The sequence below is a fragment of the Clarias gariepinus genome, chromosome 2 (genome assembly GCF_024256425.1).
Source record: "Clarias gariepinus isolate MV-2021 ecotype Netherlands chromosome 2, CGAR_prim_01v2, whole genome shotgun sequence".
NCBI classification, from domain to species: Eukaryota; Metazoa; Chordata; class Actinopteri; order Siluriformes; family Clariidae; genus Clarias; species Clarias gariepinus.
The window spans coordinates 13,904,359-13,929,269 of record NC_071101.1 but is presented as its reverse complement, the minus strand read 5'-3'; the positions used below and the strand labels follow the sequence as shown (position 1 = coordinate 13,929,269).

Genomic DNA, 24,911 nt, shown 5'->3' with positions numbered 1-24,911 from the left:
CAGTTTGACTTGAACAACTCCCATAATGATGCAATATTATGTCCATGGATATTTAAGAACAACATACACAGGAACATATATGTCATATAGGGTGAAGCTTTCTATGAGGACATGTTTAACCTTTTTTACAATGAGTATCTGTTGTCAGTGCTGATATTGGAAAAAGTTAGAGAAAAACAAAGGGCTGCTATTCCATGCGTGATTGGGGAACTCATTTGTTTCACAGCAAATTAGCTTAAAACTAATAAATGGTATGTATCAAAAATTGCTACAATTTGGACTTGCAAATCTGTAAGTCGCTACTTCTTTAGTTTTTACAGGATTAAAAGGTGAGGACGAGTTCTGCTATGTTCTAAAGAGACAAACAGAGAGCCAATTATTCTCTGTACTCTGGGACATTCATACTGTATGTGAAAACATTTGCATTGCAGCATCGTTTAGATTAAAAGATTTTTCGAGCAGTAACAGAATCTGAGAACTAGTCGTTAAAGGTGTGTTATTTTAAGTAGACTGGCTTTGTAGACATGAAGATGGGAAAAAAAAGAAAGGAACAAAGGAGTTATCATAAAAACACCTGTACTGAGAAGCCATTCTCTGTGGATCATGAGGTTCTGCACAAACTTGTGAAGTCTGTGTCAACTTGACTACAGTGTCATTAAAGCAAAAATAGGATAACCAACTATTGAGAAAAACAAGAATTAATGCTAATATTTCAAAGTTTTTACTTTTTAGGAAAGTTGCTGTTTATGATATAATTTGTAATGAAATTTATTGTACACATTTTTTAATAATGCAAAATACAAGTGAATAATTTGACAGCAAAATGAGATAACTACATTTTCCTTGGAATCAAAATCGTAAACAAAAGGAAAAATACCAAAATATTATTTAACTTTTCTTCTTCTTCTTCTGCTTATTATTATTATTATTATTATTATTATTATTATTATTATTATCAGTAGTAGTAGTATTAGTTGACATAAGTGTGAATTTTATATGATAAAAAAAAACTATAAATCCATTTTCCACAGTTTGGGCAAAAATATTTTTGTAGTTATTTAAGTATCCAATTTTGTATCAAAATATGTTGGTTAAGTTTTAATATAAAATATTTTAATAATGATTTTGAAATGAGTCAAACAAAGTGCTGTAAGTATATTAAACACAAAACCTTCTTAATTATAACGAGTGTTGAAGATCATGAGGGACATAAAGGATACAAAAACTTCATCCGCCTCCTCCTCTACCAGTTTTAGTTTGGTACATGATGACAGCTTCCTATCATATTACAGGTATGCACTGTATAACATCTGTTTGTTCCTCAACCGACCTCCTGTCCATCAGTCATCCCCTACAGTAAGTCAGCATAAGCAGACACAGACTTCCTGCACACACCACATGCATCTCATGTCTCTTGTACACAATGTTATAATATAATTTCTCTGCTTAATTTTATTTAAAAAATATTAACAAATTCATCAAGACTTCCAAATGCAGGAAACCCAGTGAAAGAAAAGAGACATGTTGATTTGATATCAAAATCCTGCAGTACACTACAGTATCACACATAGTTTTGTTAAGCATATAATATGATGTTCACACAACATCCAAATTGGTTAGGTCCTATTTCACAGAATGTATCATAGATGTTCAGTGATGCATACCTGTCATTTATTATTTCTAAGATAACTGCAGAAGTACACAGCGTGGACTGCACTATACACTGATACCTTTGTGTGGCAAAGAAAAATAATATTACAAAATGATTACAACTGGCGAAAAATTGGATTTAATATGTTTAAGTATTTTACTAGTTTCACTTTTGCTCCTAGAATTTTGGCCCCATTATTTCTTTAGTACACTACCAGTATGAAGTAGGTATCTTGCCTGCTATCTGGAAGGCTCGTTCTCAATTCCCACCCAATGCCCAAACCCCAGCCGCTGGATGCAGGGAAAGTCCCAAGCCCAGATAAAATGAGAATCTGGGATGGCCAGTTGTATGCAGATCAGATGGTCCGCTGTAGAAACCCTTCAATGGTAGCAGCCGAAAATCTAACAACAACTACCAGCATGAACCATTTTCCCCTCCTCATTATATAATTAAAACAAGAGAATTACTTTAAAAAAAAAATCCAACCACCATGGTATGTGTGTGTGTGTACAAAGCTTTGTTTTTAATTGCTCAAAGATCCTCTGATCTATTAAAGCTAAAAAAAAACAAAGCTGCTAAATTAACCGTGACTTAAAAAGTCTTGCTTAATTTATTTGGTATATGATGAAGTATGGTTCTAATAAAGGCCCCGATGACTGGTAATAACTAATATTAATAATACCTCCTACTGTTCTGTGAAATGAGAATGACAACGAAATATAAACCAAACTTTAATTTTAACAGGTACATCTGCCTTAAAGATGTACCCTTATAAAAGTCTCATACATTTTATATACAGTGTGTTAATATGTTTTGAAATTTAATTCTGTGAGAAACTTGTGATTACATTAAAACAAAATGTATTTCAAAATTGCACTGAAGTAAACCCATTGAACCTGACACTACAAGCTGTGACACAAGCAATGTCCAGGATCACACATAACAAAAGAGCAACCAATGAACACTCCAGGTTACCGGACAGAACAACATGAGCAGTGACAGTATAAAATGAGAAAAAGCAGGGGTTCTCCAGCAGGAGCATGTACTGCTAAACTTGTCCTGGAGAGCATGGAAATATGAGGTTTGTAGAGTCATTAAGAACTGAAGGCTATAAATTGGGCATGATGCCACTGGATATTAGTCTTCTGGCACACTGGCACATTCTGAAGGTGGAGTTTGCATGTTCTCCCTCTACCCTGTACAGGTTAAGCAACATAGAAAATAAATGAATTGATGAAAATTTAGAGTCCGTATTTTTAGATGCCATGCATGTGAATCTAAACATAGTATGATAGCAAAGATTCTAAGATTCAAATGAAACAATTATACCCTGTCCCCTTTAAAAGAAATTTAAAAGGTATGATGAAGCTCAGATATCAAGATATCCAATCAGGGTTAGCATTATGGGAAAGCCCAGGTCTCTCCAAGCCAGGCAGGATTGCTCAACCAATCAGACACTAGTTTTAAAAATATATATGTTTATTTTTATTCAACACATTTTAATAGTTATAATAGCTAAACAAATATGATAAGATATATAAATACAATTCATCTGAATTTTTTTAAACATAAAGAAGAAAACATAAAGAAAAGCATGATGATGTGGATGGTATCGTAATGATGCTTATTTATATTGCCTGCTCTAACTGTAAACTATACGTGTGTGTGTGCGTGTGTGCGTGCGTGTATGTGTGTGTGTGTGTGTGTGTGTGCGTGCATGCTTACAAGCTCTGCTATGTATGAGCTTAAATTTTTCTGCCATGTCTAAGCAAAATTCTCACCTGTGTGTGTGTGTGATGTTTGTATGTTCTCCTTGTGCTTGGTGGGTCTTTTTTCATTTCTCTGGTTTCCGCTCCAGTTCAAAGACATGTGAATTAGGTTAATCATTGTTCCCAAAATTGCATGTAGTGTGTGAATGTGTGTGCATGCCTTGTGATGGATTGGCATACTATTCTGCCTTTTACCCAAAGTCTCCTGGGATTGGCTCCAGGCCCCTGCGATAATGTGCAGGATAAGCAGTATAGAAGATGAATGAATGAATGAATGAATAAATGAATTAGGAAAAACTTTTCAGGCACACAAAATAGTATTATTACTTACTGTCTATCTCTCTTTTATCTTCATGCTCAAATTGTATTTTGTCTCACATTACATCTCTTAGCTGAAGAAGTAATGCTGGAAGATGGTCAATTCTGATTGGCTGCTTCATTGCCAAACCATTCATAGGGCTATACAGACTGGTATCCTTCCTGAATGATTTCTATGCGAGACAGGTTCCAGTTAATAAAATTGGCCACAGAGGTAAAACATGAACTGAATTGAAAAGAAAAAAACTGTAATAGGAGAAACAGTTTCAAATGCCTGCCATAACTGTGCATATAGAAGTAGTGGAGACAGCAAGCATTGAACGTAATATCCCAGAAGCTATTTGGCACTCGGCTTGGCAAGTTAACGATGTACGAGATGACAAGCCTGATGGTGTTGATGGTGGTATTAGCATGCAAACGAAGCTTTGGAACCTGATCTGTTTGAGCAGAGTGTATACAGATGAGTAGGTGAGAGAAAGTTGATTAAAGATTAAAGGATTTAGGAGATGAATTCCCATCGGCCTCACTATCAGTAGGCAGTCGAGCAGGATCGTGAATAATGTGTGATTAAACAAAGTGAAAATAGATGAGGTAAGATGATGATGAAAGGTGTTTAATCCAAAAAATGAAACCAGAATTTCAATAGACACCAATGAAGATCACATGTTAATTATAAAGAAGGATATGCTTGTTGTTAAGGGTGGATTTTTTGTTTTGTTTTGAGTGCCAATGATGATGACATTACTATATAAAACTGTATCATGATGTCTAAAACTAATTATTAAACAATTATTAAATATTTCCATTGTTATTTATTTCTTTAAAATAGTTTTTTAAGTTAAAAACCTGTGCTGAGCAAATAAAAGTGATACCATTCGAAATGTCAAATGGCTGAAGACAAATATGTGTAAGATGAAGAATAAATAACCAACCTAAAAATACACTCTTGCACAAAGAAAAAAAAAGTATGACGGTTGGAGTATGTGTACGCACCGAGCGGTTTTACAAATGATATAGTAAATTTATTAATAGCAGTAAATATACTGTATAGGCATGGAACAAGATTATTGATCCCTTCCAAAGGTAAGGACCAAACTGGACACCTACTGTAGCTGGACAGAGAACTGAAAACTTTCGTCTAACAATGACATTCATGTGTTTTGGAAAGAGCTGAGCCCTCAGGTCGTACTTAAAGTTTGTCAGAAAACGGAGCAATTCATTCCAACACCTTGCAATGGTGATAAAGGGTAATCGAAACATGTCCTTATCAGCAAAGAAATCTGCTATCAGTGACACAGTAACATGCTCTGCTTTTGCTGACTAGTAAAGACACACTACAACCCTTTTTTCTAACATGAGTCTCTGCCCTTGAATGCCTTTCCTGGTACAAGAAATCTAAAGTCTCCATTAATTTGTTACACAAGGGCAAAATTGGCTTTTCTATTTTGTGTCCTAAAGGGAATGAAAAAGAGATAAATAATAAAGAGTCAGTGGAATGGAAGTGGAAAAAGATGAAGTAATGGTGTGATATGGAATGAAATGATTTCCTCTGTGTGTGTGAGTGTATGCGCTAGAGAGAGAGAGAGAGAGAGAGAAAGAGAGAGAGAGAGATAGTTTAAAGGAGTCAAAATGAAATATTAACAGTACAGTATGAAAACAATGAGTAGTTCAAGAGCTTTCATGTTCCTTTTTCTTTGCAGAATATCAACACACACCCACATGAGATACCACACACACAAACACACACACACAGTGTCAGTGACAGTGGCCTCTTTCAGCAGGATAACTTGCCCTGACACATCACAAAAATGGTCCAGAAATGTTTTGAAGGGAACATGATGAGTTTGAGGTTCCCACAAATTCTCCAGATCCCAATCCAATCGATCATCTGTGGGTTGAGCTGCTGAACAAGTCAGATCAATAACGCACAAACTTGTTGTAATCTGCAGTTTCTATCACCATAGCATTAGTTCAGTTAGCAAGCTGCATTGGTTAGGATGTATTTTTAACACAGGTATTTGAGAAGGCTGGCATGGTAGTAGTTAGAGTTGTGGACTTGCACCGCCAGGGTTAAGGTCTTGATTCCTGCCTCAGGTCTGTGGAGTTTGCTTGGTGGCTACCAAAGTATATCCAGGTACTCTGGTTTTCTCTCACAGTCCACAGACATGGGTTAGGCGAAGTATTGGCACCCCATCCAGGGTGAACCCTGTCTCATGTCCCGGGTCCCCTGGGATAGACTCCAGCCCTGGAAAATAAGAGAGTGAGTGAGTGAGTATTGGGGAAGGTCCCAGTTTAAAAAAAAAATTAATAATAAAAAAAAAAACATCTCACTGAACTCGGGAGTCTAACTGCACAGTCAGTAAACTGAAAATGCATCTTTATAAATTGTCCTAATGGGAACAGACAAGAACAGGCCAGGTGAGCTTTTTGCTGTCACTGTGTTTAGTGTTGAAGGCTTTCTGTGAAAATATTGATATCTGATTTTGTTATCATTCCTGCAATACACAGAGGACTACAACATCAGAATTGGGTGTTTTTCCAAAAGCAGACACAGTCGATTAAGCAGAGACTGACAAATACACAAGGCAGAGCCTCACGTGGAATGTTATAATCCCTTGGCTAAATATGTGTAATAAAAAACAGTACATGCTGAAACTAGAACACGGCTGATGTCCAGGTTGGAGCTGCTGCTGTGATTAGGTCAGGACTGAGGAACGAGCGTCCTGCGTGTAAACCTTTTTGAGACACAGCCGCGCCTCATCTCACACTCATCGGTGAAGAGCATCTGAGTGTGGCTTATGCTCAGACAACCAGGGCTAATTTATAACTGTGGTGCCTTTATGCCTTCAACAAGCAGGTGTTACCACAATAGCTGGATTGCACATTAGTGAGATGGACAGAGTGTGTAGTTATATAACTCTTGATGTAGATCCAGATAAAGGGATTTATGATCTTGAAAGTACCTGTTAGCATAATCTCATATGGGCTATAAGTAATAATTCATTTGATATATTGCATAAATGCATGTTTCTCTCTCTCTCTCTCTCTCTCTCTCTCTCTCTCTCTCTCTCATCTGTATAAACCAACGACAAACATTGTGTGTATCTGGGATAATATTTCACTGTAGATTATAGATATAAAAGTAAACTCACACAGATGGTCAAGTTTTCCCCAGAACTACCCCCCCCATAAAAAAAAATCTGCACACACACACACACACACACACACACACACACACACACACACACACACACACACACAGCAGGTGCTTTAGTTTTCTATATTTCTATGCTTTTTTTGTAATATTTTAATCATATTATCATCATCATAATTCTAGACTATAGTTTTGTTCCCTGCCTCAAAAATAATGCTTTTTTAAAAATTTAAATTTTAAAGAATGAAGAATCTTGTACACTGTAGTTTTTTATTCATCTCTAAATTAACTTTTTATCTTAGATAGCATCTAGTATTTTTTATCTTCTAAATGTAAACTATGATATTGATTTTAAAAGGTGGTCTCTCTCTCTCTCTCTCTCTCTCTCTCTCTCTCTCTCTCTCTCTTTTGTCAATTACAGGGACACTAGTCGATCATTTACATCCGTGACTTCATATGTAGGGGAAATCACTTATTTTTTTAGCCCTGTGCAAAAAAAAAGGAAAAAAAAAACACAACATAAATATATTATTGCTTGTTCTTATGTGCCTCAGAGGTAGCACCTGTTAGCCTTCACTATTCTGGCTGGTGTGTGATGTTGGATAGCTGGCTGCTGGTTAGGAAAAATGGGATATGTAGATTTTATCTTCACTCAACAATGAAATTCAGTTGTCCTTGTTTTATTCCCCAAAGATATTAAAGGATAAATGTTGTTGTCAGATATAAAAGATCAAGCTTAATATGGCCAAAGATGTGTATTTGGGGACCACTTAAAGATGGACTGGTTCCAATTTGGAAACAGCACCATGCAGGACAGACGAGCTCTACAGAGGGTGGTGCGATCAGCCCAGCGCACCATCCGCACCGAGCTCCCTGACCTGCACTCGATCTACAGCAAGCGGTGCTGGACCAAGGCCGGGAAGATCGTAAAGGACCTCAGCCATCCCAACAATGGACTGTTCTCTCCGTTGGGGTCTGGGAAGCGATTCCGCTCCCTGAAGGCCAACACAGAGAGACTGAGGAGGAGCTTCTTCCCGCAGGCGATAAGCTCTCTCAATCACACCACTATACTTTATATATATACTTTTTTTCTATATTTCTATATTTTGTGATATTTTCATTATGTCCTTATTTGTACAGTTTATTTTTCTTTAGTATTTCTTTTTATTCATATTTATTCCTTACGTGGCCTATAAGTTTTTTAAGGTCACTGGCGGTCGTATAAGCATTTCACTGCATATCATAATGTGTATGACTGTGTAGGTGACAAATCACCTTGAAATGGAACAATAGCTTAATCATTTTGTGGACCAATTTCAAGCCTGGTCAAGATTTAGCAATAATACAGTATCTTGTCATGTATTGCTCACTTTGATGGACTATAATAATACACTGTAGAGTAATATTATTGTTGCAGTATATATATTTGTATGATTTATAGTAAGTATTGTCATTTTACTAACGATTATAAATTGTACTTGGATATAAAAAAAAGTACAATTTACTTATGAGAAAGTCTCATTTACACAAACCCAGTGACTCACATCCACACAATGAGTGGAAAAGTCAGACACTGACTTTTAGAAAAATAAAGGGAACACTTAGTCCCAGTTTGACTTAAACACCTCACATATGCGTATGCATGGCTTAAGTCAAACCGGGACTGAGTGTTCCCTTTATTATTTTTTTAAGTATATATATCAAGTAAAGATCAAGATGGCAGCTTCATGGTCATCATATATATATATATAAAAGATTCAGGTCATCACTAAAAAATGTGTTATAATGGAAAACCTCCATACACGCCATGCAGTGATTTGGTGTTATGATGAAATCTACTCATGTGATAGGTGTCAGAAAGACCAAGACATTTTATATGAGACAGAGACACTCCAAATTATTTGTCTTTTCTCTCTCAGGAACATGTGTGATGTCACAGTAGTTACTGCACAAAGTTTACACAAAGTACAACTATACACTCCCCAGCCAAAAAACTTAAAAAGTCACACAATTTAATATTTTGTTGGACCACCTTTTGCTTTGGCTATGGCATGATTTGATAAGCCTATGCAATGGCACAAGATTTATTTCAATCCAGAGCTGCCCTAAATCCTCTCTAAGATCTTGTACTGATGATCCACTGCGTAAAGCCTCCTCAAGCACATCACAAAAATTCTCAATGGTGTTAAATTCTGGACTATTTGGCCAATCCATGTGTGAAATTAATAAGCCTTTAAATGATCTCCCATCACGCTCATTAAGGATGCTTTTATAAACCACATTTCAACCTTTATTTTTTAATGCAGGACAATAATTTGACCCTTCTGAAACAGAGTGGTATCTTTGTCACGATTATCACGAAGATATGTCTTCTGACATGGCTGTTTAAGAAATAAAAAGCTATGCACTCCATCAGTTAGGGTTAAATAACTTGTTTCCAGCTGAACCAAATAAATCATTGCAGTAATTATCAGTGCCGTGTTCCCAGACAATTTCTACTATCCAAAAGAACGTATTTTATTATGGTTATAACCAATGCTATGATCATGTTATTTCTATTACTCCATCAAGGCCACTTTTAGCATTTGTGCAATTACTGAGTGCCATAAATCTATAAGACAGCTGTGGCTCTCATTGATAATTTATTAAAATTTTCATAATGTCAGAAGACTATACTTCTAGATTTTCAATGGTATCTCCTTTTTAGACCGTTTTTGCTGCAATAGGAGAGAAATGAAAGTTGCACAAACCAGTGTAAATATCTTTGCTCATATGCATGCACACAAATTTATGCACATATGTACCATGACTCTCAGTCTCATAGTGTCATCCATAAATTATTTGCCGTATGTCTACCTTTTTTGCTCTCACTCTGTTTTTCCCTCTGCTTGGGCTGACCTTGAGCAAAGACATTTAACACCAACTCGAGAGCTGAAACTGGAACCCACTGCTAACCTAAAGCAAAAGAGAGAGATAGAGACAAAGAGATTGATTTAAACGAGATCAAAACAGAATGTTAAAGCAGTGCTACTATTTGAACATCAAGTATCTGGCAGAGGAGAGAGCCAGAGGTCAGGCAGAGTGATCATTAAACTCAAGTGATCATTAAGCTCATTGAATATCACAGGGAGGGAGCTAAGCACCTCGATGCTGCTAATAAGCCTTAACTAGCTACCTGCACTTGAACTTACTCAATTTAATCTAATAATATGGACACAGATAGTTATTATCATATAAAATGCTGTTTTAAATAATAATATATATTTTACAATGAACAAACATTCATATTGAATTGGATTTCCTTCATAATTATTATAATATTTAAGTTTTTTGTTTTTTGTTTATCTCAGTACTATATAGGCCTAAATCTCTATAATAAATTATATATATATATATATATATATATATATATATATATATATATATATATATATATTATTTTTGCTAGTATTTCTTTGCCTAGGAATTTTTAAATCGAATTTGAAAATTCCAATGCATTTTGGACTTTTTTTTTATGCCAAGGGTTCAAGTTCATGTATTCATTAAATAAAAGGTTTAGTGATCTAAGAATTAATTAATTGTGTTGTTTGTGACTCTACAATGATAGAAAAATATTGCAAAGTATAAACTAATTCAACACAAAACAATGAGGGAATAATTATTATCACGTTTTTAAAGGTGGGTTTTAATTGTTTGCTTTACATGGTTTAAGTAAATATTTTGCTTCACAACCAAAAAATGCATTTTTCGGACAGGCACTGAGTGCATTTTAAACATTCACTGCCTGTCTGAAAAATAAACTCACAGTCAATATTGAATAAAGTCAATTCTCAATGAATCAATATTTCATTATATCATCCGTAGCTTTGGTTATGGCACACAATGTGATGGCCAGTTCAGGTGCGAAAATAATTCCTCATGTACCCAGAATCACTCTTCCAATATACTTTTGTCATCAGGGAATTTAAAAAAACGCATAGATGTGATAATCTGGTCATTCAGGTCATCAGCTGACTTAATTGTATGGTCACATAATATCCTGAGTCTAGACCTGATCAACTGAAGCAACCCCAGATCATAACACTGCCTCCATGACCGCTATGCATGATGGGTACATCGCTTTATGTGCTTCACTTCTTACGCTGATACACCTATCACTCTTGGACTGGAGTGTTAAATTGAATTGAGAAAGGCCAATGTGGATGCATACTTTCATTCCAACCAAGCAGAAACCATACAAGTTTAATTAGTCATTGGCTTTTATTAGACTGAATCAGGTGTAGCATGTGCTTGGATGGAATGAAAGCCTGCACCCTCATGGCCCTCTCTGGATACTGTTTGACACTCCTGGTCTAACATCAAGCTGAAAGTCTTTATTTTTGTGTTTTCCTTATGGCTAAACAGTTGTTTACTAACAATTTGATAAAAAGAAAATTGTAAGTTCTTGTTACGTTCTTGTTAAGTGTAAGGAAATGCTCCTAATTTCACTGTTAAACATAACTATAAGTTTTACTCATGATGTTTTAGATGATGCAACTGCAATCTTTTAAGTAATGTCAGTTCATGAGTGACATGCATTTTTTTTTTTCTATAACCACTTTTCTTTCACAATGTTTACATTTCAACATAATGCTTGCAGGTTTTACTAATGTGCTGGTGAGATTGTTAGTTGTTTTCTTTGCTAGATGTAGACCAATAAGTTCCAAATTTTGAAGTGGACTTTATTCTTTATTTTTACTTTTAAATTAGGCAGAGTAATCACTCACTCACTGTATAAATCAGTTTTTTCTGTACACAGGGTCACGGGAGAGCTTGGAGCCTATCCCTGAAGACTTTGGGCACGAGGCAGGGTATACCCTGGACAGACTGCCAATCAATCACAGGGCACAGCTACATCCACTCTCATTCTCACACTACGAGCAATTAGTGAACAGCAATCAGACTAATCTGTGTGTCTTTAGACTGGGAAGAAAAACGGAAGTACCAGGGAGAACATGCAAACTCCATGCACTCAGACCCAAGGCGGGAATCAAACCCAAAACCTAGAGGTGCACGGCAACAGTTCTAACAGTGCAAACCTGATTATATTTCCTGTGCCCCATTTTCATTTGGGCTCTCTGAACCTTGTGATAACTTGAAGAGAAAACGGGCATGTTTGCTGTTGGTTGATGGTCAGACGACCTTATAGACCACATCCCTGTGCCATGATAAGATGCTGTCATGAACTACTGAAGTTAAACTGAAACTGGTTAAGTTTTATAGTTGTTTTTAAAGTTTCTCATGATATTCAACAAAATATATTACAACTAAACCGCCACAATTATTTATACTAAAATTCATATTTACATGGCTTCAAACCCAACAGCAGGATGATTTATTTATTGTGAGAAAACTGTTACAGATAACTTTTTGTAAAATCTTCTACAATTCTCACAAATAATGCAATAATTTAATGACATTCATGCTTTTTCACACTTTTATGACTTAAAGAAGGTAAACCCAAAATATTTTTTCTAACAGCTGAAAAAAAAAAGTTCTGAAAATTGTCCAAAATTGAGGTGTCATTTTGCACAACAAAGCATTAGCATGTCTCCATTTCAGTTGCCCTTGCTCCTTCAAAACACAAAATGCAATAAAGTTCCATTTGTCTACACAGCATGTAACCGATAGATCTGTGAGTCTGACGTAAAATCCTCCCCTTAAATGTGAGCTTTTGTAGTCCCTGCAGTTTCCCATCTGAAATTAGTTATTTTCAGCATCATGGAGTTCATCTAAAACAACATGAGAGTGTAGGTCGTGTGTATGAATGCTGTGCTTGTGGCACAAATGTGTGTGGGACATTTGCTTCCCATAGCATGTGAAAGTAAACATCACGATTAGAAATCAACCCTGGAATACTGGAAAAGATTGATATTTCACTGGAAGAGGATGGGGATGAGGAGAATAAGAACAGTTTAGAAAAGTAAATAGAAACTTTTTTTTTTTTTTTTTTTTACAAAAAACTTGGTTGTAACTTTTTAAAATTGGAAAATATTTAAAATATTCCAATCAAATGCAAAAATAAAAGGTATATCATACTCAACTTCAGGCCCTATCATTGCCAGATACTTTCAAAGAAATGCTTAAAAAAGCATGTCTGTGTTCAAATCCCCCATTTTGCAATCATGGCAGCATGTACTGAGCTGTGAGGAAATGCCTTCAAATCTACATCTTGCTACATGGTGTATATACTGCTTTATGATAGGACACAATACAAAGCAAATCAACATGTGTCCACAGATGAGAACACACTTGAGTACATCACACGCTAAGCACAAAATTATCGCCATGCACTGGGTGCTATGAATCATACCACCACAAATTTAAACTCAATTTACCTTCATTTACTTTGATTCTCTGCAAGGCAGTAGATGCAAAAAAAAAAAAAAAAAATGCAATGTTGGAGGCTCTGTTAAAAGATGTGCCACATCAGGAAGAGGAAAGACATTTTATTCATTCTTTTTATGGGAAAAGAAATCAGTAAAGTAAAAGTAACAGTGTTGTGTGTACTTAGTGACAATTTAGGTGCCCATTTCATTTGGTGATATTATGGAGAATTCTTCAGCTGTCAGTATCAGCATGTTTTTCTTAACCTCTTTTACTTGACCCAAACGTCCTTATATGAGGACATGACGTGTTATCCCAACTTCATTGTCTGTGCCATTCTCAAATGAGGACTGTTAGGGTATAATTTTTTTGCCAGATGGTTGGAGTCATTGATTAAGTTAATAGTTATCAGCTATGAATAAAGAGTAACAATCAGAATAAATTGCAACGTACACAACAGCAGAGTCAGGTTCTGAGAAGGATATGTGACCTTATGGAGAATCAGTCAAAAGTAAAGTGATCATTTACCTTAAAAACAAAAATCCATACATTATTGTGAAAGCTTTGAGACCAGTAAGATGCTAGTACTGTAGGTAGAAATATCAAGAGAACCCAGACTCCACAGGGAACCCATCCTCATTTGGGTGATATTGGAAAGATGTAGCGGGGATTGATTCGGGGTCATACTCTGTGCTATGAGGCTGAAAGTTCAATATAATGGGAAAGGTGTTTAAGTTAATATTAATTCCACTTTCTTTGTTTCAGGCTCAGCTGCAAAGCTATTTGAGAGAATTTTAGTCCTTAACTATTGAGTGACCGCGGTGACAAGCCATCGGAAAAAAATGCCTTCATTGGTGGGTCAAAGACCATCCTCAAGGAACCGTCCCCAGTCACCACACACATCCCAAACAGACCACACACGATCATCTTCAGCAAAGACCTGTAGCCTGCATGCCACAAGCTCAGGAGTACCATGTGTAGCTCAACAGAGAAAGAGAGAGAGAGAGATAGATAGATAGAGAGAGAGAGAGAGAGAGAGAGAGAGAGACTTGACTTTTAGCATTCCTTTATTTTAATTATTTATTACTATTTTTTCTTTCTAATGAAATAAATAATAAATGCATAAATACATACATAAAATAAATAAATAAATGAACTATAATATATATATATATAATTAAAAAGAGGAGAATATGTTTAATAAATCAATAAAGTAGTAGCTAAAGCAGACATAATACATATAAATAGATAAATAAATGAAACAACCTTGGAAAAAAGAGAGTCAGGGAGTGAGAGAGAGAGAGAGAGAGAGAGAGAGAGAGAAAAAGTTTTCCACTTTTAGTTATTTTATTCCTCATCATTCCACACACGATACTCCACAAAGACGAAGCAAAAACAGTTACTTCTAGTCTCAATTTAACAGAAAATTAGGACTGAAATAACAAATTTACTTAAGAATTCAGACCCTTTGTTATGGCACTGGCAATTGAGCTTAGATGCATCATACTCCTGTGAATGTGCCTTGAGATGTTTTCTTAACTTCCTTCGTGTCCAAGTAAAATCCACCTGAATTCATTGCACAATATTTGGAAAGGAACACACCTGTCTGTATGAGGTGTTACCATAAATGTATTTCATGATGAAAACAAAGCCATGTGGTCAAGAGAATTATTTGTAGACCTGTGAGACAGGATTGTGTCAAGATCTAGATCTAGGGAAGGATACAAGAAAATTTCTGCAGCATTGAATATGCCCAAGAGCACGATAGCCTATTCTTAAATAGTGACAACCAACAGTGTTCCCAGCCAAACTGAATAATTGGGGATGAAGTGTCTGTGTCAGACAGAAAAGAACCAAAGGGTCACTATAAATGAGATCCTCAGTTCCCCTGTGGAGATGGGAGAGACTTCACTGCAGCACTCCTCCAGTCATGCCTATATGGTATAGTGGACAGACAGAAGTCATTACTCACTAAAAGGCACATGACAGCCTGCTGGAAGAGTGCCAAAAGCACCTAAAGGACTCCCAGACCATGAGAAACAAAATCCTCTGGTCTGATGACACAAAGATTAAACTACTTGAAATCATGAGATCAGGCCCTGTGCATCACCAAACCATCCCCATAGTAAAACACCATGGTGGCAGCATCATGCTATGGGGATTTTTTAAAAAAATTTTTACTTTGACTGGAAGACAAGTCAGTATAGAGGGAAAAAATTGTTGCAGAAAAATAATGAACTATCCTGAGTGAAAACCTTTTTCAGAAGCCTCAGGATCTCAGACTCTTAGAGGCAATTGTTTCCATTTCAACAAGGACATGACCTGTAGCATACCTCCACACCATCAAGAAAACAGGAAAGTGGCATCAGAACACATCAGTGAAAGTTCTGGAGTGGCCCAGTCAGAGCCTGGACCTGAACCCAATAGAGCATCTGCCTGGTTGAGCTTCTGCCAAGAAGAATGGAAGAAACTTCCAAAAGAAAGGTGCGGTACTCTTGTAACCTAATTCACAAGCTGACAGACTGTTATTGCTGTCAAATGTGCTTTAATCAAGCACCAAGGAATGGATTTGAATACTAATGTCCTGTATGTTTCAGTCTTGATTATTTTCAATAAATTAACAAAAGACATCAAAAAGTCATTCATCATAAATCACCATTTAACTTAACTTAGTGGAGTCAACCTGAGAAAATCTGTGAGAAATCTCATTTAAGGCATCGTTTTTAGCCTGAAGCAGCATCTATATTTCTTCTATTTGTGATCAGAAATTTTTAGTGACAAATGGGAAAGCGATAGTTCTGAGAGAAAAGACTGAAAAAGGAGACAAATAATATTTTACTGGAAGACTATAGCCATTCATGAATGAAAGTCAAAACCAAAGAGGACCAAACTGGTGCTTGTGGAAATAATAATGCAGTTCAGTAATAAGTAATACAAGGAACAGCCTTGTTAGGTTTTGTAGGTAAGAAAATATTTTATATTGAATATAAAATAAGAAGGATAACTAGCACAAATAAAAGAACACTTCTATGAAACAGAGTCAGAGAGACTGTGATTTCTTACATTGTTACACTGGGGAAAATTACAACTTCCATATGTATGTTTACTATTGAGATTTTAGTTCTTAGACTGTTTGACAGGTTACTTGAATTAAGTAGGTATAAGTTAGTAAAAAATAATTTAATTTAATTAAAATGAAAAGAAGCAGTTTAAAAATACATTCTGCTTGTATCTTGAGTTGAAGCTCTGTGGTGCCAGTACATGGCCTCAAAATACATTTTGAGGCTAATATTTAAATAGTTTAAAGAACCCATGGGATAGAAGAAGACGTAACTGTGGGAAATAAAGGGGCCTAAAAAAGCACTTTCACATTCATGTGATAGATGATGGTTTTCAAAGTGGTGCTCAGGGACCTCCAGGGTTCCATGAAACATAACCAGAGGGTTGATGATTATTATTTTTTTATGTAGTTACAGTAGTGGAACTCACAACATACAGCTACTCTATTTATTATTGAGGTGATATACTTATAAGTATATTACACTGGTCATTTTAATTAAATGTTTTTAAACCAAACCACAATGCAAGTTGCCTGTGAATAATCTTAACATGGACCTCATGGGATCTATACCTCTAACAGTGAGAATATAAATTCCCACTGACTGTCTGTTAAATTTATTATAGACATAAAGAAGCACCCTGGTTCCCAAAGTAGCCTTATTTGTTTTTTGTTTGTTTGTTTGTTTGTTTGTTTGTTTTTAAATTATTGTTCCTCTTTCAGGTTTTGGGTTAATTGAAACTCTTGCATCAGCAACATATTTCTGGTTCACTAAGGCATATTTGTATAGTTGATCTTTAAAGATCCCATATTTTACTATTTCTATAGCACGTAAACACAATTTAAAAGCTATTAAGAATTTAATGCAAATTTCCATGCACATAAATTCAAAGATATACGCATCTTTGTAAGGACAATATATCAGTAATTGAATTTCAAAATGTGTTTTTCAAAGGCTAATATAACAATGCCAATATGCTTTTATAAGCATAGGTTTCAGAGCGTCCTGAAAGATGCAAAATGAAATATGGCTCAGATAATGCATTTTTCATGTCTTAAACTTATTCTGTTTAGTACTATTTTGGTGTGTTAGGGTCGATCTGAACCCATCACATCACAGGATGTGCTTTTGTTCATTGCTCCAAACTTTATGCTCTATCTATCTATCATTATTTTGTGTGGCATCCTCCTGGACATGGCATTCACCAAAGCTGCACATGTTGTTGCTGGGATCCTCTTCCACTGTTGGATGCTGTTGGTTGTTAGATACATGGCCACTTGAGGACGCCCCACAGATGCTCAATATGGTTCAGGACTGGAGACACACTTGGCACCTGACAAACACATGAACATGATGAATAGGAAATGTGACTTTGCATGGTTAAAGATGTACACCTGTTATCACTTAGGGTGTACTCACTTTTGTTGCAAGCCATTTTTTGCAATAATGGATGCATGTTGAGGTATTTTCAGAGGAAAGTAAATCTATACGGTTATACGCTGCATATAAAATATAATCTATAGTATTGTCCTTTGAGAAGATATACTAAAATGTTTGCTGAAATTAGAGGGGTATATATACAAACGTTTACATACATAGAAAAAATAAATAGTTTTATTTTTAAAAACATGCAAAAATAAAATACTGAAATTTTTTTATTTGTTTTAAATAGATGTGTTTGACAAAAGAGCAATGAATTGAGACCATACTGATGATCACCAACATTACCAATGCCATTGCACACAAGAAGTTTTTAGTGTTTAAAATGTTCACTTTTCAGTCTAACTGCATCCTCTGAATAAGCTACAAAAATAGAAAATGACATTTAGCGAGTGAAAATCTGGTTAGACTCATTCCTTCATAACGTGAAAGGGTTTTTCAAACACAAATATCAGGAAGCTCTCTATACTCAACCGCTAACTATCTTCATTTTTCGGGACTGAGCTCATATCACAAACTTCAAGGTTTAATATATCTTACAGCTTTTTTGTGTCAAAGTTTAACTAATATGTCTCAGCTAGTCTATTGCAAAGTGTTTTCCATCACCACTCAATCTTACTGTGAAATATTGCAATAAACCCTTTTAATAAGATAAAAAACAGTTATAAAACAGCAATGTTAAAAACAGCAGGTCTGACAGCTGCTAAAACCTTCTAGAGTTGTTCAAGGTATCTGTGAGGACTGTTTATATAACATATTGGAAGGAGCCTCCAGTGTCAGAACTTGGCATTACATTGAGAAACAAAGCTGACAGAAACAGAAAAGGCTTCAACTTACCATAGGAAGTATCCTGTTAAATTTAAGCAGAGAGAAAAAGAGAGGCAAGTGAGGGATCGACTGTTTTTATACCCCTTAAACTTTGGTTCTGCAAAGTATTGACTAAATACAAATGCATGCCACAATTTTCATGTTTTTATTTAAAAAAGAATATGGACAAGTTTAAGGGGTATGAATACTTTTGCAAGGCACTGCACTTAATAACAGGAGCTAATATAGCTGGCTGCATTTTATAACATTAAACATAATAATAAATTGATAAAAGGTTTGATATGTCCTTTTAAATAAATTAAAATTTGTAATTGTAGTAATTGTGACATTGTGCTACAAGAGAAACACTTCAAGGCATACTGTTCTTGGAATAGAATCAACTTTGTGATAAAAACAGTAACTGCATTTCTTCACACCACCTGAAGTGCAATATTCTCCAATTTATGATCAGAATTTTATTTATTTATTTATTTTTTTGCTGTAAAATATTGAAGTAAAATATTGTGTGTTAAAAGCCCAATCTAACATTTGTACTTTTTTCCCCTACAAAATACTACTTATATGAACTGGAAAGATTGGACAAATGTTTCAGGTAATAACAGCCACCTGTCATTTCTTCATATTTCACATCCAAGGAGCCAGAATGTCTTGTATTTTAATGTAGTCTTGATGAATGGTTCTCCATGCTTCTCAAAAGACTTTTTTTTTTTGGCTTTCATTTTTGGCAAGTTTTTTGGCTCGAGTCCCTATACCTGACCAGGGTTCAGAGGAATGTTTCTTGACCTATGAATCATTCAAGCATTAAAAAAAAAAAAAAAAAAAAAATTAAATAACGGTATAAACCAGTAAGAATGGTGCAGATGATGACAGACTGGTGATGCTAAATGCTAAGTGGTTGGAAGAGAGGAGAAGGGAAATGAGGTTGCTGCCAAGGTGGTTTTAAAAACAAACATTTTTAAAACTGTATCTTTAGGTACTTAGGTAGTCTGTCATAATAAAACATTTGTTGCAAATTATTTCATTTATTCTACATCATTTATTTTCATTTAATATGAAGACATAGGGGGTTCCTCAAAACATTTTGCACAGTACTGTATGCCAGACCAGGTTATTTCCAGGGGTGGCTTTGATTATTATTTTTTTTTTTTTAGAAATGATCTTTAAAAAGAACAAGATAATGATGTAATGGGTCTAATTAAATGTAATGCTGCAAAACAATGAAACAATTTAGTTCATGTTGCTTATCAAAAATGAATTTATCTCTTTTGAAGAGTACTTCAGAGACCTGATTTTGGAGACTAAATGTTACGCACCATCCCAATAATTTGCTAAATTTTAAAAATTTATTTGGTATTATCTATTTATTATTAGCCTTAGAGTACGTAAAGAACCCATCATGCATGCAAAGCACCTGCGTACATTTTTACTATAGCAGCAACACCATATCAGTACTAGCACATTAATATTAACCTGCAATTTTCAGTAGATCTATTGTAGCATGACTCAACCGCTTCTCACGAATAATGGATTATACAACTGTACAGTGGTATAATGAACAATAAAAGACAGATAAAACAACTTTTAAATTGCTAGAGGCAGTTCAGCAGCGCAGGAGAATAGTGTCTGTGTAGTGGGGCTTTACTGTTCAATGTGAATCTCAGATTAAAGGAAGATTACAGCTTTCAGGCTCTGCATCTGCTGTCTGGCTCTAGACTCTTCTTACTTATCCATAATGACATCTCTCATCTGTAATAAACCTCTCTATTTTGCTGCCTTTTTTTCTTCTTTGCATTTTCTCCTTTAGGTTCATCACCTCGTCGCAGTCATTTTCTTTGTATTGCTCTCTATCACTCTCGCCCACACACACACACACACACACACACACAGATGTGGTAGACTTTACTCAGCTCAAATTGAGTCAAACAGAAGTAACAAGCTGACCAAAAACAACAAGCAGACTTTGAGCAATAAGCAGCAAATCTAAATGCCGGTGTTTGTTTAGCTGAACAAAGAGAGCACCGTTTTTTTCCCCCTCATTTCCATCTTATAATTAGACAGTTGTACATTTGTCAGGACTCATGTGCAAACCAGCAAATAATTTCACATGTCTCTGGGATAAGGAAGTTGGTGGATGAGGACACGTAATTGTCACAGCTCATCTTATGACTGCCGTGCAGTCAGATACTATATATCACAACATGCTCATACTGAATGTATTCATTTCACACATGCAGTAGTGTTTACCTTCAAAGCATACAGTTGTAAAAGAGTAATGATGAATCATTTCACCATCACACAAACAAGGATGAATTCATTTTGGGTCTGTTTCCTCTCAATGGTTCTTTCCTCATGTCATCTCGCAGCGTTTTCCTCACTGCTGTTGACTCTAGGATTAGGCATGACACAATGTCTGTCATTAATAATGCTATAAAAATGAATTGGGATTCAAAATTGAAAGCAAAGAAGATAGAGGTGCAGTACTTCTTTAAGGTTAAAGATGCTACAGGATCAATGAAGTCCTTATGACGATGGATGCCACCTATTTCGTCTTCCACTTCACACGGATGTGTCTTCGATTTAGCCTGCAGATTGTTCATTATCTGCGCCCACAGGAAAGGAAGATCAGCTGTGGGGGATTTCTTTAGTCATTAGTCTAGAACCTGGTTTTCTCAACCTTAAGGATTTTCTAACATTTTTTACCATAAAATGCTGAAAATAAACGTATATACTTTTATTAAAATTGTATTAAAATAAACATCATATTCTTTTATTTAGTGTTTTAGAATTAAATACAGTAGTTCTTGTATATACAATACTAACAGATTATCCTGCATCAAAGAACCTTATTATATACTTTAAAGCAGAGTTTATAGTTGCTACAAGGTATGTGATAACAGAAACTTGTTTTACAAACATTCCCCAACATTAAATGTAACTATAAACAGTACTGTATGTGTCTTCATTTCAAATCTGCCACTTATGCAAAATTCATTTTATTATATTTAATTTAGTCTATAAATGTGCTTTAATAACCCATTCAAATTTCCCATTTGGTATGACATTATTCCAGGGAAGAGAAAAAAGGGTGTGGGGGCACAGAGGGGCATGGGGACAGTAGCTCTTTTTAATTTAAAACTACAGACACTACATCAACTTATTTGAATTGAAAAAAAAAACACATTTAATTAAAAAAGTTTGCAAAGTTGCAGCTGTATAGAAGAAATACCACTTTAGCTTATAAGTTAACCTTTATTTGTCACATTTATTAAATTATTGCACAGTGAAATATTTTTATTCGCATATCCTCCCTTGTTGGAAAGTTAGAGTTAGGACACAGAGTCATCCAAGACACAGCACCCCTGGAGCCGACAGGGTTGATGGCCTTGAACCTGGGACCCAGACCCAGATCCTTATGACAGTGATCTACCACTGCAATAATCAATAATCAACATGTTATGGATGTTATTAATAATAATAATAATAATAATAATAATAATAATAATAATAATAATAATAATTATTATTATTATTATTATTATTATTATTATTGTTGTTATTATTATTATTATTATTATTATTATTATCATCATCATAATCATCATCATTATCAACTTGGGCGGTATAAACTCCACTTTGCGCTGGACTGCAACACCTCTTCACATTTATTATTATTTTTATTTCACTTTTTTCTTACTGACAATTTAATTAAAATTTTATTTGGTTCTGAACACCTACTGTAGATTTCTGTTCTTTTTTCGTAGACCCACATTAAAAGATTAATAAAGATTAAGTTTAAAATCCTTTTTAAAAAAACAAATTCACTTGCATGTAACTTTTCTTTTGGGTTGTATATAAAGTCGTTCGAAAATGAAAGCTGGAAAAAATGTGTTGAAAAACTCAATCAGATTAATTACTTTGTAAGAAAAACGCTTACACTTATTTGAACCATGCATCACATCTGTTTTGCAGGTAATTTTCGATTAAATGCTTCATTTTTTATTATTATTTTTTAATCATTGTAAACTACACACTCAAATCTTTACCAATAACATTGTAACTACTTTTTAATCAACACTGCTTGTTTGCCCCTTAGATTTTGGAGCGTTAACAGCTGGACCATCTCTACTATATCAAGAAAAAACAATAAATACACATGGTTCAAATTTCCTTTGCTGTCACATACAAATTTCTCATGAAAGCAGACACATTGTCAGATTCCAGAAAATTTAAACACAGGGAAAGCAAAAATACTTGCAGGCACATTCATATGCTAAGAGCTCAAAGAGGGGAAAAAATGTTGTCTGTCAAGCATTCCTGGTTGTATTGTCAAGTAAGAACAGAGCAAGACAACATAGTTTTTACACACATTTCATGTGCACTGCCCTCTGTATAATCATTCAATCCCAAACACCTGAGGACCAGACACTCCTGGAGAGAAGACACGCCAGCATTTAACAGTTACACACACATCTGCCTCTTTCTTTACATAAGTTTTTATTACCTTGGTCTCAAGTTGATTTTTAAAACCCAAGAGATTAAAATGTCAAATACTAATAGAAATTAACAAATACTCCCCCTGTCTCTCTCTCTCTTTCTTACACACACACACACACACACACACACACACACAGACACACACACACACACACACACACACACACACACACACATTAACATGCATCATTAGGAGTGAGGTCTATAAATATTGAAGTATGTCAAGGGGCTCTAATGGAGATTAAACAAGCACAATGTCATTTAAATGATCAGGAAGGTGACTTAAGGCTGGAGAATTCTTCACACAAAGCTCTCAGCTACATGTACAACAAAATCAAGCAAATAAATAAACGCATTAAAAGACAATTCTGCATGAGTTGGCATGTCATGACCGTAGCCCTATAGGATTCTACCTCTTAATTATCCTTTTCTTATAACACTCATTAACAATTTAAGAATATGTATAATCTTTGCGCTTACAAGACTATGACTAAAACCCACTAAAATCCTGAAAATGCTGTGAATGAACTAAATGTGTTTAATAAAATTTTTAGACTGGTGAAGGCAAGGAAAATTATGTTTTCAATTTGTTACTGTCATTGTAGTTTCCCCAGCAGTCATGGACTTTTATAAGTCACTGTTTGCAACTGCTGAAGTAAAACAGGTGGCGCGAGAGGCTCTACATGATACATTACAAATAGGCAATCTTTGTTATATTTAAACCATTTTATTGTGCAACAAAACTGAACACTTTTTTCATTTTTTTATGTTCTAATTTTCTGCCAGTATGACTTACATTTAAAGGGTGACTTTGCTATTTTTAATACAAACTTAATCAACATACTATAGATAAAATATATAGCATTTTGGGAACTCATACAAAATGAGATAGAGTGACTGACTTACTGACTTGTATGAACAAAAGTTTTTTGGGCAAACCTGCAATGACATTGTATTGAAATACATAGTATACAATAGTATACTGAACTTCAATATGGAGTTGCCCCCCCCTTCAGCTATAACAGCTCACACTCTCCTTGGAAGGCTGTTCACAAAATTTAGGATTGTTTCTGTGGGAATTTCATGCCCAATTATTGTGTAGAGCATTTATGAGGTCAGGCATTGATGTTGGAAGAGAAGGCCTGGCTCGCAATCTCCGTTCCAGTTTATCCCAAAGAGACTCCATTGGGTTGAGGTCACAGGGCCAGTGTGAGGGCCAGTTAAGTTCTTCCACACCGAACTCATCAAACAATGTCTATACAGTCTTTGCTTTGTGTACTGGGGCACAGTCATGTTGGAACAGAAAATGGCCTTACCTAAACTGTTTCCATAAATTTGGAATCAAGGCGTTGTCCAAGATGTCTTGGTATGGTGAAGCATTAAGATTGCCCTTCACTGGGGATAACAGCTGGATTCACCTGAATTCAGTAATTAACAGGTTTGGACAAATACTTTTGTAGATAGATAGATAGATAGATAGATAGATAGATAGATAGATAGATAGATACATACATACATACATACATACATACTGTACATACATAATGATTAAATTATATAAATATAATATATTTCTTTACACTTGAAAAAATTACATCCCTACATTTGCTAGTCTGTTTTGCAAAATACTTTAGCTTTTTTTCTAAAGGATAAAGGGTGATTTACAGTTTACACAAGTCAAGCTTTACACATTACACTTCTCTACTGCAGGTGGTAGTAATTATAAGTGTAAGTAATTAACTTTAATGTAGCTCTGTAAAGACAAAGGGGTAATGCAAAGTACTAATAGATATAACTGTAAATCTCTCTCTCTCTCTCTCTCTCGTTCTCTC

The 24,911-nt window shown here is 35.2% G+C and overlaps 1 long non-coding RNA gene across 1 annotated transcript; it reads right to left on the bottom strand.

Annotated features, from left to right (window-relative positions):
- Positions 1-17,580: 17,580 nt before the first annotated feature.
- Positions 17,581-21,171, bottom strand: LOC128542052 (uncharacterized). Its single transcript, XR_008365658.1, has 3 exons — positions 21,067-21,171; positions 20,830-20,971; positions 17,581-17,650 (listed from the first exon to the last, which is right to left on the bottom strand). It is a non-coding gene; the product is annotated as an uncharacterized LOC128542052 (long non-coding RNA).
- Positions 21,172-24,911: the final 3,740 nt, after the last annotated feature.